Here is a 15798-nt window from a genome sequence, read left to right on the forward strand (position 1 = left end):
GTTCCTGATCTGTGTTGTAACTGGCAACAAGTAGACCAAGCGTTCATTCTGTAGTCACAGAATGACAGAGTTTGGCCCTGCTCGATTTTCCTCTGTCCTGGTGAGAATTAGTTTCTAGGTTCCTTCTCTTAAAATTTTATATAAGTAGTAGTTTCACTATGGGAATACGGGGAAGTGTGATAGGAAGTAGGTAAAGAAATTGTGAAGGGGAAGCAGAATGGAAAGTTTATGAGTTTTGAACATGCCTCTCGTGCAGAACCTGGTTTTAGTACCAAAAGTATTCATGCTAAAGTTACTCAGTAGTGTAATATTCATTCTTGATAGTGTCCCTGTGGTGGAACAGAAATTTTGACTGGGGTGATGTAGACCTTTGAATGATGACCCCTTCAGACTTCATTAGCTATCATTGGCTCCTGACTGGCGCGTTGGAGAGCGGAACGTGCTGTACTGCGTCATCCCATCACGCTGCCGGCTCGGGAACCTTCTTCCGCAACGTCCGCTTAGTACCTTCAGAACCAAATGAATAAATGGTCTTCTTGCTAGAATATCTGACAAGTCGAGGGGAAGGCTCTCCTGAATTTATGTCGTGTAGCGTGGCGCTTGTGTTTCCAGCATAGCGTTCATAACTGTAAATGTTATTAGCCTTCAGAGTATTCCATCTGCCTGAGCTGTGCTCCATTTATTTAGCTTAAATAGAAAATATGTCCGTGTAGTGATTATGTCGTGCATTAGGAGGATAAATTGTATTTGAAAGTTTGTTACAGTAGCAGATATTAAATGTGATTGTGAAGTGACCCTTATGGGCTGTATAAAATGACAAACTAACTTTTATTTTTTTGACCAGTGAAATTGATATCAGTATAGTATACTAATACATGTTTACTCAGAATGAACACAGAATATATCTGGAGAAATCTCAGATAGTACTATGGGTATTTCTGCTTCTAAAGGCAAAAAGGATCCAGGTTCTCTCTATATGAAAATGTGGAAAAAATAAAATTAAAAAATTAATAATTTCCCTTAGACTATCAACTATGTCCCTCACTTTAGAACAGAACTTCATATTGTATTACACTTTTTTGGACAAATGTATATGATTTGGCTGAGTCTGACATGTTCTACCAATAGTGTTTATTTACTTTATTATGGAATACAAAAAAAATACAGATTGCCCTATTTTATGCAAAGTATCTTGAGGTATTAAAAATATTCTTAATATTCATTACCAGTTTACATTGCCTTAAAATATTTTAGCAATAAGAAAAAAAAATTATGAATTGGAATTCAAAATATTTTTAAGTCTCAAAATATTTTTAAGTCAAGCTGTTTAACTTTCTTATGGAGATAAAAATTACAGAGAGAATAGTGATGTATTGTATCTCTGTGTAATCTAGAAAATTGTTTCAGGCTATGTATTTAAGGAGTATTCTCCTGGTTTGACATCAAGGAAAAAGTGTCGCTGCCTGCCTTAGAGTTACAAGTAGAAGGGTAGCAGGTAAAAGAAGACAGAACCACTGTGCTACTTTTAAAGCAGCCAAGCCAGACTGACTTTTTATTAATTATTCATGAAGAATACATTCATGTGAAGTCCTTCATTGTCTGAAGTGTCAGACTTTCTGCTCTTTCAAAATGAAATATAATAAACCTCTCAGTGAAAAGTTTCTATTTATATACCTTCAAGCCCCAGAAAGGATGATTGTGGTAAATAAGACCTCGTATCTTTTTGAATGCCTGATTTGTTATTTTTCTGAAATCTGGTTTGTAATTGTTTTCCCTGATGTACTTTTAGTCTTTTGATCTTCCAACTAATCAGCCAAATCTGTATAAATCTGGAATGACTGTGCTGAGATTGTTATTTAGTGCAAAATTTTTCCCTGGTGGCTGAAGGCTTTTTTTTTTTGTTCCCTCTTTTTATTGAAAACAACAAACCACCCCACTACAAGAAAGTAAAATCATATTGTGGTTTTTTGTGTTATGTCAAAAAGACTTTGTCCATTATAATGGTAATCAGTAGTATTTTTTCTTTCTCATTTTTGTCATACCTTATTTCTTTATTAGAATCTTCAACATTTTTACTTCTTTTAATATTGAAAATAATTAAGTTAATTCAGCTTTGTTATATCTATCTATCACCATATTGTATACAAAAGGTCAAGGAATAAAGAAAAGAAGGGAGGGAAAGGGAATGTTGTTGGACCTCCAGGTTTACCCCTTTCCTCAGTGACTGACTCTCCTAATTGCTAAGTTACCTGTAAATTCTACTGTCTTGGTCATCTGATATTTTTTCTGTGATGCCCCATTTGCTGTCTTCCACTGTCTAAAATGGGGGGGAGTGAGATTTAGTAAAAAATTGATTTCTTTGAATTTGTGTTCCAGATTCCAGGGTTGCATTTTCTTAGAAGCAGAGCTACTGGGTGCAATATTTTCTCAGCTTGCATTAAAGAAAAAAAAAAAAGAAAAAAGTTATAATTTTCACGGCACTGAGAAGCTGCACGACATTGTAAATGTAGTGAGCCGTGTAGTGAGTGTGGTTGGCGGAGCTGAGCGGGTGACTCGGGAGCAGTCCAGTGCTCTGTCCCGCGGGGCGTCTTTTTTATCTCTGTGTGGCTGTTCAACCTAGTAGAGAGTGGGCTGAGAGCAAAGCTCTTCATTGCATCAGGAGAACGGGCAACATTTTTTTCATTTGCATTTTGAGTCACTGCAGCCTATTACCAGCTATCAGGATGATGCTAAAAATCAATTATTAGAGAAATGCTTGAGGAGAGGTACAAATGAACCTTTTTTTTTTTTCCCTCTCTCTTCCTTCACATGCTCCAGTCAGTCTCTGCTCCCTGGTGATTTTATTCGTGCTGATGTTTCTGTACGTTGCAGGCACTTGTCATAATTTTCCTCTTGAGACCTCTTTGCATGCTCCTTGTGAAAAATAAAACAGAATGGAGAAAGCCCTCCCCATGCTTTTTTGTTTGATTGTTTCCTTTTTAACTTAATGTACTGTTGTTCCTCAGAGCTAATAGACTTGTGGGAATTCAGAAAAAAAAAAAAAAAAGAAAAAGAGATCACCTAACAGGAAGACTATCATTTTTAATTGAAGAATCTTCCTGAACTGACTCCAAGATCTAATGATAGACCCATTAAAAAAAAATCCCCAAGGAGCAAGGAACATCTTTCACCAACACCTGAAGGATCTAAAACGTTTTGGCAAGGAAAACAACGAAAACAGATCAAGGTACCAAAGCTGGAAAGTGAGAGCCAGATACTCCTATTTGCTTTCAGTAATGATCAGTGACATCTCTCTATGAAATAATAAAGCCACAACATACGTTTTTGTGATTTACAAAAAGAACTATTTGCCAGTCTGCTGACGTAGTCATTCATGCCATTGATCATTGTAGATTAAAACCGACAGCGTATTCTCTAGCCAATGTTGTAGTATGGCCAAATGATGATAGAATATCAGCTCATTTGATGCAAATTAAAATTAACAGGGAGTTCCTATTTAACGGTGGAGTACTAGTTGTAACGCATGATGAATTTCGGAGGTGCAGTACAAGAAATGAGGTTCTAAATGGCAAGCTTTTCTTTATATTTTCAACTTTTTATTAATAGAAACTTGATTTTTGAGCCATTTTGCAGCAATATATATTTTCCAGTAGCAACTGTAGATAGTGGTATAAATGAATACTCTGTTCTGTGGTAGTCCTGAAGAAGGGTGTTGTGATCACTGACGTTATGTTGCAATTAACTTCTTCAAAGCTTGAACAAAGTCTAGAAGGGAGTAATAAAAAATTGGATGCTATTTTGAGTAAGGATGTATCTTAATCTTTATTCAAATAAGGAAATTGGAAACCTGGGTTTAGATTCGTGCTTTACATTTTCAGTTTTCTAAGGGAAAATAGGTTGAATCTGTTTTATATAGTAATTCATTTTGTTGACTAGTGAAGAAAGACATACAGGTTAGATAAGCAACTGTATAGTTTAATAATTACATAGGTTAATCTTTATATTTCTGTTATGAGGTGCGAAATGATTTTTTTATTTACATGAGAATAAGGTTCCTCAAGTTATGTGTATCACTTAAGAGTATGCAAACTGCTTCAGAATTATAAGCAGTCTGATGTATAGGAGGGATAACTGCTGGTGATATTTGATGCTGTCTTTCGAGGTGTCAGCAGGGATAGTTGTGCTTGATAAAAATAAAAATATATACTTGAAAGAAACACTGTGCTAACACATAACTCACTTTTAAATGTGGTGTATGTCAGGCTGCATTTGCAAGGGATTTAGAACACAAAACCAGTTAAAACTATCTTTCTGGATAAAGTAACTTGTGAAGGAGGAAGATGTAGTAACTGTTGTTGTACTGTTTCTAGAACCTTTATCCTTCTGAATTTTAGAACTAATGTTTAATCTCTACTGTTTTTATTCATAGGGTAAGCAATCTTTCCTGTTTCAAGTTGGATTTGACTTCTTCACTCAGTTATATTAATGAAAACAGTTTCTTCACTTGCAGAAGGACACAAACTGGTTGAACATTTGGCCAGCAACTTGCATCAATTGAACCTTTTTAAAGCATCAGTTGAAAATGTAAGGGAAAAATTAAGCAAATACCCTGAGGTCTAAGCATAGGACAGAAAAAACTCACAAGTTATTTAATGGTTAGTTTTTAAAAAGGGAAAATTTTTATTTAAATACCTTCCTTTGACCCTTACTTCCCCTGCCTTTCATCTTGCATAGATTTCTGCCCTGGCTTTGACTGGGAACAGCAATGCAAGAGTTTGTTGTGGAACAGAGCTTTGGCAGTCAGAGGAGACTGGTAGGATAATATTATTCAGAGACTTTTGGAAATGGAAGTATGAAATTTGTTCTCACCAAACACCAGTCCCTGGCTGTAGAGCTGTATTAACAGCTGCCTTTCTAGACTACTTCTACCTAGCACTGGACAGGAACAGTTTTATGTTTTGCCTAGACTTTTTTCCTACCTGTTATTTTCCCTTCTATTCTCATTTGCACCTCACCTTGAATTTGTAGGAGGATCATGGACCTTTTTTCTGAGTCTCTTCTCTAGGAGGTCTTTGTGAGGGCCTGTGCTAGAGCCTCCCATCTTGCAAGCAGCCCTTTTGCAGAGATGTGAGTGCTTCCGCACAGCAACCGAGCAGAAATTCCTGGAGAAGCCTCCAGGATGCAGCTTGCTGGTACACTGAATTTGGTCCAAATCCAGTCATCTGCTGTTGTTTGGCACCCTCTGACCACCTCAAAAATGTATTTTCTACCAACTTGTAACTGTTTACTGGTTTATTTTTCTCAGGTTTTCCCCCTATACAATTCTGTCTGAAGTTGAGGCATGGGGACTTGTGAAGTGCACATATTCTACTTTTCAATACAGAGTGGAATCTTCTGGCTAAGATTTTCTAGCCCATCGTGGTCTAGACAGTGTTTAGACAGACATTCTCCAAATGTTTCATTAGCCAGTAAGATGTGATCAGAAAAAACATTCAAAGCCTGGCAGCATTGGAAACTATTGTGAAAGGGTGTACTAGAGCACAAGCTTGGATGGAATGGGACGTGCATAAGGGGGACGAATGGTAAAATACGTGTTTGGATGAAGCAATAGGTGGTAAGTGATGGGTGATCACCAGCTGCTAGTAATTAGACAAACTTGGTTGTACTTGGAGATGGGAAAATCATCATCTCAGTTGCAGAAGGGATTACTTTTGATGACTTGGATAACATCATCCTCGTTCAATTTTTTGTTTGGTTTACTGAAGACCAAGTAATAACAGAGGCTTGTTTGAAGGGTAACTTATCCAAAACATGTCGCAATGTTCAATTCTACAATACCGAGAGCAGAAGAGTTAATTTTTCCAATGGTGTGATAATATTTCTACTTCCCAAAATAATGTGTATATACAAATGTCTTAATTAAGAGACTAATAATCTCCTCAAGAGAACAGAGCAGACCCTCAGATGGAGGATAGCAACTGTGTGGACACCAGACTGCACCAGTAGTGTTGAGAACATAAATGTTTGCAGGAGGTGTTGGAGTGAACTAGAAAGAAGGGGTTCCATAGCATGGTATTTCTTCAAGCTCTGCTTTTGACCTGAGTAGAAGTCAAACAATAATGGCAAGATAGGCTCCTCTTTTAATTTAGATTTAATCAGGGGCTTATACCAGTAAACTGTATGAACCTTCATCTGCCTACAAATAATGAAGGCTTGAGATAATGGGCTGCGGTGGAATTCAGTTCTCCAGACAGGGCTCTATCGTTTCTTATGCCTTTACTGTTGAGTTCTTCCCTTTATGAATAGAAGATAATAGGAGCTTGGAATTGCCAGTGTAGAAATGAGAAAGTGGGAAACGAAGTGAGAAAATGGGAAACGGGGGTTAGATTCTGTGAGTGCAGTGAAGACTAGGGCAGCCTGGATTACTGTTAAGTGTCATTTACATAAATTGACAGATTAGCTGTCTTAAGGCTTCTGCACTTCATTTGCTGATGTGTTCATTTATATTTTTTTTAAACTTCTGTTGAGAGTTTTGTTCGACAGAAAAGCGTACATCTTAAGTAAAATTAATATACGATCAATCATCTGTAAATGGTGAAATTTGTAATGCTACAGACGTTACAGATAGCTGGCAAAAACTTGCATTCCCATGCTTTTTTTTCATCCTAGGAAGTATGAAGTTGGCTTTAAAATTCTGTTGTTGGTCGTGGGTTGTTTTGTTTTTTTCTTGGAGAAATCCAATAAGAAAAATTGATCTTGGTAAAAGAAAGGGAGGTAACTAAAGATATTTTGCAAGTTCCTATTCTGTTCTAATCATGCCTTTTTTTTTCTGTTGCTTACTGCTTTCTGTGGTGGATTGAAGGGAATGATTTTCCATTCGATTGTGTATGTGTTACTGTATGACAGTTGGAGACATACTAATTTATTACAGAATGGATATGAAATTTTTCTAGTGAAGAGAAGTGGGAGGGAGAGCATAGAGAAAGATTTTCTTATGACAGTTAAAAATAATGAGAAAGATTTGCTTAGGAATAAAACATTTCAGCAGAACTTTCTTACAGTTATTTTGAGAGACCAGCTTCTCTTTGCTAGAATGTCTGTTAAGGTCACCTTGGAGTCAGAACTGAACAAAGTGGTGGCTTGGAAAAAGGATGCCTTCTGTTAGTAAAAATACAATTCTTCTGACACTAGTGTGACAAATGTAGAACAAAAGTGAAAAAAATTATTGTTACCATGTCACAAAATGGAGCTTTACATCCCAGCTGCCTTAGACTCTCAGATCTGTGCTGACTTACAGGGTATTTTGGGGCTTAAACACCACAGTGTCCCAGATCTCCATCCATATTGGCTTTCTGGGGCATCCGCTACACGTATGGGCGTGTGTTGTGTGTCACCCTGTACTTTGAAAGTATTTTACGACATCATTGCTATTTACTTAGTACTATAAAATACATGGAGATTAGGCAAAAGTGTATATACCCTCTGCTCTGTTTCATCTTCTGGAATTCTGTTTTGGCTTGGGTGGAAGATCCAAGATTCTTTTGTGCGAGCACTCATGTTCATCCCTTTTCCATCTCAAACCTGTCCAAAGCTTGTGTCTGCTCTGTCATGTTGCCTTATTTGGTACCTTCCAGTCCCCAAACTCATTTGCTTGGACACCTAAGAAAAGGAGCTTTTTCAACCATTCTCATTAGTCCTTCAAATGTTTGCTTTAAGTACAGATGTTTTAGCTAGTCATCTTAATTTGGTGGGTACATACTATGGTCCTCTTTAGAAAGAATAGACTAAGGCACTCCAAGATACGGTGGCTTTCTTAGTAGCAACTTCTTAAAATCTGAAAGTTTTCATAAGCTCTATGTAATTAATTTGTGTTGCTCATACTGCTGTATGAGCCCTGAGATGCTGTGTGGCATACTAAGAGAAAGAAACTTCTTCTAAAAGGTGTAAAAGTGTGAGCTGATACACCAAAGTTAGGAATCCAGGAGAATTATTTATGCAAATTCACACAGTAATTTGTGGCAGAGTTGAATGCTTACCCTGAATCTCAGGAGTCCCAGCCTTTTGCCTCAACTGTAATGACAACCTTCCCTTTATTGTGCTGAAGAAAAGCCAATGGCAGAAGTATTGGTGGCTGATGGCATACAGGTGCTATGGAATACAATGTATGTACCCCAAGTCAAGGCATGAGGCACATGGCAAACTTTTGAGATAAGTGTCTCAAAAATTGTTGCTGTTCCTTCAATCATCCTGATATTTTGAAGAAATGAAGTACTGTGAGCTTGCAGAATATATTTCCAGATTCAGTTGATCAAAATAGTTTAGGGCATCTCTTGTCAGCGTTGGTGAAAAGTGACTAAGATCTTAAAAAGACTTCAAGAGTAGATTAGCTATTTTCCACTTATTTATACGGGAGAAAATTGCGTCCAGTTGTGGGCGTTTCATGTGCATATCTCAAAGAAGAAATGTAAGGTATAGGAGGAAGAAGAAAAAAAAAAAAAGTCAAAATTAAAAAGCACCCATAAAGTGATTTTCAGTAGGCAGATATATTCGTATTGAGGACAAATAATTTTTTGCTTTTGAAGTCAGACAGATTGGAGACAGCATCAAGTTTTAAAGGTTGAAAAACATAAAACAAAGTTGATGCTAATGATTTTTCAAAGGCTGATACCTTTCAGCTAGATGCACCTTGCTAGTACTTGTGCTGTAAAAGTATGTCGAGTTAAAAACCTTGTCTCTTTTCTGTACTTTTCTTCAGTTTTGTGAGTCTTCAAATAGAATAACTGGAACTTTCCTTAATATTGCAAAAGTGAATTTTTAAACTTTTTTCTGTCGTATTGTTTTAAATCTTAACCTATTGCTGGTAAATGAAAACAGATGGACTTCATCGATACCTGGATGACTTCCAGTTGCCTTAAGACCAAGGCACGCTGAAGACTGATAGATAAAGGGAACAGGAAGATCTTTTGTCATGGTTTAACCCCAGCTGGCAGCTCAGCACCATGCAGCCGCTTGCTCAGTCAATCCCAGCGGGATGAGGGAGACAATCAGAAGGGTAAAAGTGAGAAAACTCATGGGCTGAGATAAAGACAGTTTAATAGGTAAAGCAAAAGCCATGCACACAACCAAAGCAAACCAAGGAATTCATTCACCACTTCTCATGGACAGGCAGGTGTTCAGCCATCTCCAGGAAAGCAGGGCTCCATCACATGTAACAGTGACTTGGGAAGACAAACGCCATCACTCTGAATATCCCCCCCTTCCTTCTTCTTCCCCCAGCTTTATATGCTGAGCATGACGCCATATGGTATGGGATATCCCTGTGGTCAGTGGGGGTCAGCTGTCCCAGCTGTGCCCCCTCCCAACTCCTTGTGCACCCCGAGCTACTCGCTGGTGGGGTGGGGTGAGAAGCAGAAAAGGCCTTGGCTCTGTGTAAGCACTGCTCAGCGATAGTAAAACATGGGTGTGTTATCAACACTGTTTTGGTCACAAACCCAAACCAGCCCCATGCTAGGTACTGTGAAGAACGTTAACTCTGTCCCAGCCGGAACCAGCACACCTGTCCAGCCCTGCTGTCGCTGGAACTACCGATGTGTTACGTGCCTGAGTGTTGAAAAAAGGCTAGGGTTCAGCCAGTCCACAGATTCTCGGAAAAAGCTGCCAACAACAGTGACGTCAGTGTCAATTCTGGTGGCTCTATGTCACAGTGACTGAGCTGCTGGTATTTGGACTGAAACTACTAAAGTTACTGGATAGTGTAAATTGGTGTAAATCCATTAACTTCTTTAGAGCATTTTTCATTTGCAACAGCAGCAAGTCCAAGTTATTGAATAGACATCCTATGTAATTATTTTATTTTTATTTTACTCTCTTCCCTGTGTGGCTTTTTTTTGGTAATGTTTTTGATGATACAGAGCGAAGGAACTCAGCTGTGATTTCAGCTACGTGGATGTGTACTTTGGAAAAACATGCCGTCGAGCTTCTGAATGCATCAGAAGTGGCAGGTTTTGAGGCAAGCCTCCAAATCCCTCCCACATATCTGGAGATTATATAATCAAATCCTGTGTGTGTTTCATGTCGCTAGGACAAAGTACAAACAGCAAAGTGAAATTATTTCTTCTCCTTATATAAAAGGCTGGGAGCTGCCAGATTTTGCAGTGTTATTACAGCAAAAGTAACAGGGAATTTTTATTGGGGTGGTGAGGATGAAGCAGAGATTGGATCCAAACTGAACACAGGCAGTAGCTGAAACTCAGTCAAATAATTTTTCTGCACAATTAGGGTGCAAATGGAGGGCAGGCAGAGGAAGACAGCTCTGTTGACTTTTTGCAGATGGTCAGAGGCCAGTCAGGTCCTTAAATCATAAGACAACATTGTACTGTCACACATTTTTGAAGAAATTTAAAGCAGTGAGGCAGCATTTAAACCTCATAGTTTAGGATAATTGTTTGTTTGTTTTGTTATGTGCCATTTGTGATTTGTCTCTCTAGCTGGCAATGGTCATGATTTACAAAGTGTGGGAGATCTCTGTTTTAAAAAGTGTGTGTCAGAATGAAAACACTACAGCAAACATTTCTCTACACGTCTACCGAAGTGTTAAGTTTCTCTGGCTCTCGCTGAGCAGTGATGTGCCGCTGGTGTGGGCAGGCAGCCTGGTTCGGCCACTTTGGTGGAGTCAGGATCCAGTCCCTCCTTGCAGCCAAAACCTTGCTTTGTTGTAGAAATGTGTTAGAAGCTATGTGTTGAATAACATGTTTAATAAATATCAGTCAAAAGTGTTCAACAAAAGCTGTTAGATGCTAACTGGTGAGCCATTGCTTTGCCCTCGTGGGGTTTGGTGGTTGTCTCCGCTGCCTGTTTCTGGGTAGGCTTTCGCATTTTAGGTGTTTTACTAGCTGCTGCAGCTTTTCTTTTCCCTGTGCTTCACATAGTATTGCCTGTCTGGTATAGTGCCTCTTTTTCTTCCTATTTCTGGTACTAAGTTTCTCCTCTTTAGTTTATTTCATACTCTGTTTTCCTGTTTCTCCTACTATTTCACATATATGAAGCAGCTGCCCACTGCAAAATCTAGGGACCATAATAAGCAGAGCAACTCAGGTGAAAGTGGAAATCCCTCTTGAGTTCCTTGCACACATAGCAAGGACCCACAAAATCCTCTGCATTTAGTCTATTTTCAAAGCGGCATGTGGAGGAAAACAACCCAAAACACCAAACCCAAACCCTAAAGCTTCTGTTCCTCTCTACCCAGAAGTACTGTAAATTTTTTTCCTGCAGAACTACCAACTCTAGTTATCGTTTTGCAAATCAGAGCTGTATGGTTTTTAATAGATGGCTATAGTTTAGGTATACGCTGGTAGGAGAAAGAAGGCTAGTGACCAGTTCTTCCCACGCTAGTCCAGATCCTTAGGCAATCTGCAGTGGATCAACATGTATACAGTGTTAGATGGGACATGGCCATTATTCCAACCAGAAAAACTGCAACGCAGCAGTCCGCTGACCTGAGAGTTATCTGGGGCGGTAGCATGGCCTGTAGTAGATGAACAATTGGGCCTTACTGAAAATTTGGTTGGGACTTGGTTCACTTCAGACTCGTCTGTGTTTTGGTTCCTGTGGTTGATGCACAAGGCATGCAGTACCTCCCTTTCCTGCTGGTTTCCAGAACATCAGCTACCAGAAAGACAAGTGCATGTCTGGTCGGTGCTCTCTGCGGATGAAAGTCCATATGCTGCAATAAATCTGATGCTGGAAAGTTGACAAAACTCTACAGCAGTGGAGAAAAGTTAGTTAATGTTAAACTATTAGGCTGTGACAGCTTTTCTCTTTGCTTAAGAAGTGCATGCTGGTCTACTAAATTCCCTGCTTTGAGTTTAGTTAATTCAGATATTTTAGTAGCTCTCAAAGACAAAGGATTTACTTGGTTTAATTTAAGCTGTTTATTTTTCTAGTTTGTCAGATTACAGTGTAACAGGATTTTAATGTGAGCAGTGCTGGTTATACTGAAGTTCTGCCCAGCCCTCTGTCTGGTCTCCCGCAGGAGCCAATGGCAGAATATAAGAATAGAGAATCATAAAAATATTTCTTCAGAATACCTAGTTGCCCTAACATTGCACCTTAGGAGCTTCCTGAGCAGCTACTATGTACTTTGCAATTCTTAGTGACTTTGTCTTCAGGACCTGTCTAATCCCTTTTGAACCCTTTGAAACTGTAGAGACTTCAGCATCTTCAGTGTCTTGTGGGAAGTAGTTCCACGGCGTTAATGTTGCTGAAGAACCTCTTCCATTTGTGTGGTTTGACTCTCCCCATGCTAGGTGCCTTTGTTTCCAATGCCTACACCATATTGCCTGAATAGGGATATTCAAAGCTCATCATTCTGAAGATTAAGTTAGATTTTTTTTTTCCCTATATGTTTTGCATTTATCTACATCTGCCATTTTGTTGACCAGTAACTAAGACATTTTTCATAGCTGATGCTACTGTGCTATGTTACGTCCTATCATCTGCAGACTTTGCAGTCTTACTAAATTCACTTTGTGATTTTGAATGTGTTGAAAAGCAACAGAGAACAGTTGTTGAAAAGTGACCAATTTCATCCTGTCCTTCATTTCTCATCTTTTAAGCAATTTGTGCCTGGCCTTTCTGAGCACAGAATGTCTGCTTAGTTTCAGAGGCAGGTGACCTTGTTAAAGCCTTTTGGAAGCGCAGGTAGGTTGTATCATTATACAAATGTTTGTTATTCCGTAAAGGAACTTCAGAAAGTCTGAGAGACATCATGTTCCATTACAAAACTGCTCAACTTTCCCTCCGTGTATCGAGGTACTTTAAATATCAGGACACTATTGTTAAAAATAGGTTCTTCAGAAGAGTAGGACCTTCAGGTAAATACCACATATTCATTTTATTTGGCGATCACTGAATGTATGAAATTGTATTTTTTTCACTTTTAAAGGGCAGTCAGAGTTTGAGTGGATATCTGCTTCTATACATACAGCACGTGCCAGTAAAACCTCTCCTGTGATGTCAACTGTCTGTCCTGTTTTAATGTAAAAGCCTCTGATAAGATTTGAAGTGAGGAACTGCTGTCCTGAGTGAAATGACTCACTGTATTTAATTTTTTATTGGCAGATTAGACATAGGACTTCAGACTGGAAAATTTCACGTCTGCTTAGCAATTGCTTAAACATTTAATCTGTGGTGTGACTAAATGCATTCCTGACACGAGTACAGATTGCTAATGATGTGGTTATTCTTCCCTGTCAGTAGATTCCCTCAGTAGATTGTCTTGGAGGAGACTTGATGAAATCATTCTGATTAGCGTGCTGCATTAAGTATTATCTTTTCTGATTTAATAGATTGTTTTTCTGATTTTCTTTTGTCGTAGCAACTCTGAAAGCAGTGCTGTAGACTGACATGAGGTGATTTTAACCGTTCTGTGGTAGCAGTGCACAGTTGTTGCTTTCAGTGTATCAACCTAATGGTTTGAGCACAGGTCTGAATTTTGCAATGAACATTTGAAAGTGTTGAGCTACTTAAGGCAAAAATAGCTCAGAAGAATATGAACTTGGTGAGTTAAATTAGCATTTGCCTACCAGGCAATAATAGGAATGGTTCATCCAAAAATGTTACATTACATAGCACGTGACATTTGCATGTGTCTTTCCAGTAGCCTCGGTACATGGAACAATTTCCACAATCTGTGAATAAGCTATTGCTTAATAAATAAGCAGCACATACTGTCCATGTGAATGATTAGAAGCAGACTATAGCAAACTATGACCAGATTAGTGCAGTGCTTTATGTATGTTTTGAATTAATTCACTGGTACCTTTGTCAAGAAATGTGTCGGGAAAGATAAAGAGTCAGCGTGTCTAGAGTATGATGCATCTGTTCTATCCCAAATTTTTGTTTTATGATTAGCCAAAGAGCCACTGGACAAATACACTTCTAAAAGCGTATGCTTTATTGACAGTAGGGCAACTGGGTGACTAGCTCTGAATTAGGCATCAAAAAATAGTAATATTAAGATTGGATAAGATGGTCCTATGGTCCCTAAGTATGTGCTCTTCTTTTTCTGGCTAACGAGATAGATCAGGGCCTGGAGTCTGACCTCCAGAGCTGTGGTCTGAGTGCAAAACAGCCCCAGATTTTAGTGATGCATTGACTTTATTCCTTTGCCTCAGTTCCTCATCTGCCATGGAAATACCCTCTTTAACTTTGTTGTCTGTACTGTACCTAACTTAACCTTGTGTGTGTTTTCTGCAGTGTGTCTTTGGATATTTTTTCCGAGAGTTTCACAGTGACCTTCCCCCTTCTTACCAATAGCCCAGGTTTCCCTGTTCTGCATCTGATCTGGTAAGGGTTTGTCTGCCTGGATTTAGAATGGCTGCATGACTTGTGGCTGACCAGGTCAGCCTCAGGACTTGAATATTATATGCAGAGGCTGTGTCCACATGACTGGGAGAAAAACAAATAGGAAGCTGCTTTTATCCCTTTTTCAGTTGCCCAGAGCTCATATTAAGAGCTACAGCGTTGCAAGATATTGGATCTGAAACTAATTACTGCTCTGGGACTGAATGTTACTTGTCCTGGGCATTGAGCCAATGTAATTTTGGGAATAAGTCCATGTTTGGGACTAGAGCAAAACATTTCTGTATGATTTTGATTTAAAAGTAAATACATAAGACTTCTGTGGCTGTTTAGAGCTATTCACATATTCAGAGAAATACAGTAAATCACAATAAAGATGGATGGCAGTGTTTTAGATTATTATAAATTCACACGAACAACAAGATATCAATATACTGCTTTTTATCACTCTGGAAAGGTACCTCCTACAGTGACAATTTTGCATCATATTCAATTGTTATAAGGCGCTTCTCCAAGATCAGCACTTAATGATTCTGGGCTGAGTCTTCTGAGAACAAACGTCAATTACAGAACTCAATCAAAGACTGAGAATAAATATCAATTAAAGATCTGCAGTTGTTTTCTTCAGAGTTTAATGTATCTTTTCCCCCCTTCTTTCCCCTTTTTATTTGCCTGGTATATAGGACATATGAGTGTGAGTTTAAGGGGGTTCTGAGGACAGACAAAATACCAGAGGTCGTAGGTTTTTAGGTTCCAGAACCTAGAGTTGAGAGTCTGGGCAAGAATTACGTGGCTGCCTCTGAAGTGGATGTATGTTGAGGAAGCTATATTCTATGTGTTCTGCCGTAGCGAGCCTCCTGGGCTTAGGGACAGCACTGCAGCTCAGTAATGGAAGTGCTCTATACATGTGTCTATACATGCACGTGTGTTTTAGCCGTATGTGTTCATGGGCTTTTGCATACATGACCAAATGTAGAGTTTCAGTGATGAGAGAGGTTTTTAATTTAAGGTCAGTTGCTTTTCAGTTTTAGGTGGCAATCTGCATGTAGTACTGATTTTAACACTGTATCTCAGTAGCATGGTAATGTAGTTGCCATGTGAGTACAAATCTGCAGGGGAAAAATTGAAAGCCTGTTATTGTAGTTTACCAAGTATCCTGTGGTGTTCCTCAGAAAAGATTGCAAATTATATTTTTGCATATTAAAAAAGCAGCTGCTGCCCTTGAAGTCACAGATGTACCCTTTACAAGTGTTTTATAATACACTTGCACTAATTTTCTGAGAAACCAGAACAGATTCTTTTTCTGTTTGTATTTCATGGATTACCTATTAGCTGTTTGATAAATACTTTAACTTTAGGTCACACAGCTCAGTAGGGAAGAAAAAGGAAAAAAAGGATGTCCTGGAAAGATGCCATTTTCACTGGCATTTATTAAAA

The 15798-nt window shown here is 38.7% G+C and overlaps 1 protein-coding gene across 4 annotated transcripts in view; it reads left to right on the forward strand.

Annotated features, from left to right (window-relative positions):
• The window catches only part of CCNY (cyclin Y), a 128241-nt gene that overhangs the window by 50169 nt on the left and 62274 nt on the right, over positions 1 to 15798 (forward strand). Inside the window, exon 1 of one of the 4 annotated variants that reach the window (XM_054815470.1) lies at positions 4566 to 4584. The exons of 1 other annotated variant lie outside the window; for it this stretch is intronic. The gene's annotated coding sequence lies outside the window, so the exon portion shown is untranslated. Of the gene's footprint in view, positions 1 to 4565; positions 4585 to 12853; positions 12873 to 14310; positions 14347 to 15798 lie in introns of those variants that run through there. 2 more of the 4 variants (XM_054815469.1, XM_054815468.1) reach the window with 2 other exon arrangements.

This window comes from Grus americana, chromosome 2 (assembly GCF_028858705.1).
Source record: "Grus americana isolate bGruAme1 chromosome 2, bGruAme1.mat, whole genome shotgun sequence".
Taxonomy (NCBI): Eukaryota; Metazoa; Chordata; class Aves; order Gruiformes; family Gruidae; genus Grus; species Grus americana.